This window comes from Pimephales promelas, chromosome 10, assembly GCF_988280905.1.
Source record: "Pimephales promelas chromosome 10, fPimPro1.hap1.1, whole genome shotgun sequence".
Taxonomy (NCBI): Eukaryota; Metazoa; Chordata; class Actinopteri; order Cypriniformes; family Leuciscidae; genus Pimephales; species Pimephales promelas.
The window spans coordinates 15,733,346-15,738,016 of NC_142778.1; the positions used below are offsets into that span (position 1 = coordinate 15,733,346).

Sequence of the window (4,671 nt, forward strand, 5' to 3'; positions counted from 1 at the left end):
ATTCATCATCTGAGCCACACCAAATAAAAACAAACATACATTAAAAAATACACTGTGGATATTTTGAAAACATCTTAAAAAATTGAATTAGGGACTGACTGGACATGTAAGGGGTGCAATTGTTAGAAATTATTTTTGACAGAATCAAAATGGTTTCAGTAATGGTTTTAGCTTTGTTGTGTTCCTAGATCCATTTACCACATCCATGTTTTAGACATTCCAAATATGTATAATCAAGTATTATCAATTGTATAAGTTTTTGTATTTGAGCTAACATATCTGTTTAATACTAACAGTCTGAGTAAGTAACATTAAGCTCTCAAGTGTCTGCTTACTAAAGCAAGATTTATGACATACTCATCATATTTCATTTATTCCCCACCTGCTAAAACAAGGGCTGTCTTAGAAAATGTTAATGTGTTTAAGTATAAACATTGATATATAAACGTGTAAAAATACATGTGGTGTGATTTGACTGTATTGTAAACAGCTCTGCTAAATTACAGAGCTGATTGAAACATATCCCAATGGCTGTGATCGGATGCTTTCTCACTGTGTTTTCAGTCCCTGAGTGGACTGAGCTGCAACCCCCACTACCTGCAGGACATTAGCATCTCTATGGAGAACGGCTTCAAAGGCCAGGCTGTGAAAGTTTACCTTAGACCTAAAAATACATATGCTTAAACAAGTCATCCTATACTTAAAACACTCTGAGGACTCTGCATGTATTTTTTGAGAGATTCAACAAGAGGTACTATTAATATGAGCTTTCGTTTCAGATGTGGTATAAAGGTTTAGTTAAACCAACAAAAATATGAATGCCCATGGTAATCTGCTACATCCCTATAACATCATTTGATTTATAAATGAGCAGATTTTTTATTTATTTATTTTTTTACATTGTGGTAAATTACTTTTTTCTGTCTTTTAAAATATTTTAAATAGTAAATTAATTGTATATCGCCTACTTTCTTTAAATGCTGCACCATCCCATAGTTTGATATTATTTTTGAACTTTTCCTTTATTAACTTTATCATGTTTTATCTGCCATTGATATAGGTTTGTGTTCTGTGCTCTATTTAAAATGCATGCAAAATAATACTAATTATGAAAAGTACTTTTTCCTGATCCAGTTGATGTTTACAACTGGATTTAAAACTAATTTACCAACAGATTCTACCCTTATGTTAATCTAGCTATTTGATTTCAATCACAAAACATTAGCATAACAGAACCAATAGTAATGTTGGCTAACTGTGGTTTATCCGATGGCCCAATCACTGCTCCGATAGCAGAACGTATATCTCTCTATTCCAGGTTCCTAATTCACACTTCATGTTTGGCATTTGGAAGAGCACAACTTTAGAAGACTTCAACGAGATTGTTTCCTACATTGGAGAGTTATCTTTCTATTATAGTTTAAAGATTTATCTACCTACAAGATCCCAAGATCCTAAGCGCACTGAGCCATTTCTCATCTCACTTTTTTTCTTTCCGAAGTAAAAGGTAAGTTGTACATTCTAACTTCATTTTATGATGATTTGTAAATGCTAACATTATACAATGTTTTTGCATCCTCTTACAATGTAAATGTGCATGCAGATTGGTATTATTGATATTCAGTTTCTTTTTAAAATGATTTTATAAAAATACTTGATATAAAAAGTATAGTAAAAATGTAGTAAATTATCAGCCACATTGTCATCTTTTCAATAAGTTATTGTCTACACAATTCTAAGGAGTTTTTTTTTAGAGTATTTTCTATTTTTTTTTTTATTTTTTTTTTATTTTACTTAGCATATGCACTATATCCTGCATAAAATGTTCTTATATTTCACAGGAAAATGAGACCCAAAAGAGTTTCTCCTGAAAAGGAAGCCTTGTACTTCATTGCTTCGGGGAAAGATAAAGACACATTCGAGAAAAAATTAATGTGTGAAGAGAAAGGTAAGTTACGGCATTCAATTCTGCCATCAGTATGACTTTGCAAAACTTCATTAAAAGCTAAGTTTGGTCTCTAAATAATGTCGAATGGTTGGGTTTAAAATGTGTAGCTAAAAACAACAGGCTGTTAAAAAAAAACACAAGAGAAACAAAAAAACATGATTGAATCAGTTAAAGGTGGATTTATATCTGTTTTCCTGCCTGTATTTATGCTAGCTGCTGATGTCCAAATTAAACTCCATTGTGTAGATGTGCGAGTGATCTTGATATTATTTGTATGTAACTGCCAGTTAGACTCCGGGGGCCTGTTTAACAATGGAAATTATCAATATTCAGTGTCATGATACATATGAGTTTTGTAGTTTTGCACTTTTAGATGTAGATATCGTATTTGTTTTCCAAGCAGGGCTACCATTTAAAACAGTTTAGACAACCTTAACAACTTTATGAATCTTTTCTCATACTTAATTTACACTTATTTATACCCAATTTATTAGGTTTTGGAGTAATCGCCACAAAGCATATTGAGCCAGGAGAATTCCTACTGGAGTATGTTGGAAGACACATGGCTGGATCTGAAGGAGAGACCCTGCTCAAAAACTACTCAGCTGAAGATGCAGTTTTTTTATATTTCTACTCCTTTCAGGGACAATCTTACTGGTAAGATTAAATTAATGAATGTTCTAATGAAGTATAATTACATCATATTTTGGTATGTTTATATACAGTGTTTTTAAAATATTTCACCATACAGTGTTGATGGCAGTAAAGCTACAGAAAATCTCGGACGATACATAAATGATGACCACATCAAGCCAAACAGCAAAATTAAAATAGTAAGTCTGTATTTAATGTTTTCGTATTGTTTGTCTTATTCTTTGTTTTAATTACTCCTTTTATAGAGCCTCATCTTGATTGTAGCATTATTTGACATTACAAACTAGACAGTTGTGGGTCTTTCAAATGTTGTTGTTTTTGTTTTCAAATGTGTGTTTGTGTACTTTTGTGACCAACAGATAATGGATGAAAAGAAAATGCCACATTTGTGTGTATTTGCGTTAACAAAAATCAAGCCAATCATACCAAAGAAAAAATCATACCAAAGCCTATGGACTAGTATGCAGGAGTGATCCAGCTCTCAGATTTCATAAAAAATATCTTAATTTGTGTTCGGAAGATGAATTAATGTCTTACGGGGTTGAACAACATGAGGGTGAGTAAATACTGACAGAATTTTCATTTTTGGGTGAACTAACCCTTTAAATGCTTTGCTTAAGTTGATGAAGACCTCCACTGTGTATTGCTTTATCCTCAGTTGCAGATGTAATTTTTCCTATGAGTTCAATTAATGCCAAAGCAGTTAATCTTTTTTATCTCTAAAGCCATATTGTTTTTCATTAAATAATTTGTGTTTTTCTAAAAAAAAAATTTAATTTTTGAGCAAACAACTTTTCAAGGATTTTAGAAAACCGAGAGAGCAATGACACTGGTCTGTAGTTGTTAAAGTGTAGTTATACATTTCTCCCAGCCCTGCAAATCTGGTCCTCTAGTTATAAAGGAGCCCAAAACCCTTTAAAATCAGCAACAGACCAGTCTGACCAGTTAGACAGTCTATCTCAAACAAATAGACTATCTAGTTTAAGCCCCCCCCCCCTTTCTAATAGATTGATCAGATAGCGCCCCTTTAATCTTTTCTATTTTACCTGTTCATAATCATTTTTGCATGAATTGAAACGCATGATTGTTCATGATTTTCATGCATGATTTAAATTGTATTATATTACATTATTATTATTCATGTATTTAATTTTATTCATGTATTTAAATGTATATATGTAAATGTAATGTGTTTGAAAATACACAATAAACTTTGAGCAGTTAAAGCTTCAATTGTTCTTTTTTCTATTTCCTATAGTGCTACTGTGCAACCTGTAGAATATGTAGAAAATCCATAGAAATATTATTTTAACTGTTAAATAATACTCTATTTCTACGGATTTTCTACATATTCTACAGGTTACACAGTAGCACCAAATAAATACAATAACATTTCATAACTGTATAATACTATACAGTATTATTAAAAATTAACAGTGTAATACTGTACTTTAATATGGTAAGAAATTACAGTAAAATAATGTTATTTGATTTTACAGTATGCTTAACAGTACTGTAGTTAGTGTTGAAGTAATTTTATTGTTGAATGAAATACAGCAAGTACTGGATAATTGTTGCCAGTAAGTTACTGTTAATTTGACAAGACATTTTTTTACAGTGTATTTTATACAGAATATAAAAAAAGGATAAAACATAATGGACAGATGTGTTGGGAAATGGCAGTTGTATTAACAATATGGCATTAAAATATATTTTGAGCCACCAATCCTACTCCTACCCCTAAACCTACCCCTAACAATTCGTTAAAACTACGTAAACTAACGTTACAATTATGAAGAAAAACGTGACTAACAGAAAAGTATAATCACAATAATATATTTATTGCGAAAATGTCAAAACCGCAACCAAAAGCCGTTCACATGAAGATGCTTTGCAGTCGCAGTCCTCTCTGGCAACATTGTAATAGTTTTGTATGAAGTACAAAGCAGAATTTAAATTAATAATCAATGAAAATGTTCATCCGGCTTCAGTTCGCAGCTTCGCACTATTTCAAAAGAACTAAACCAACCGTCACAGTCCTTCATGTCTCAATCTGTGATGAGGCAGGG

The 4,671-nt window shown here is 31.7% G+C and overlaps 1 long non-coding RNA gene across 1 annotated transcript; it reads left to right on the forward strand.

Moving 5' to 3' along the window:
* The first annotated feature begins 550 nt into the window (after positions 1-550).
* LOC148977348 (uncharacterized) lies at positions 551-3,817 on the forward strand. The gene is made up of 5 exons (XR_016169881.1): positions 551-1,507; positions 1,842-1,948; positions 2,443-2,605; positions 2,700-2,781; positions 2,962-3,817. It is a non-coding gene; the product is annotated as an uncharacterized LOC148977348 (long non-coding RNA).
* The last annotated feature ends 854 nt before the right edge of the window (positions 3,818-4,671 follow it).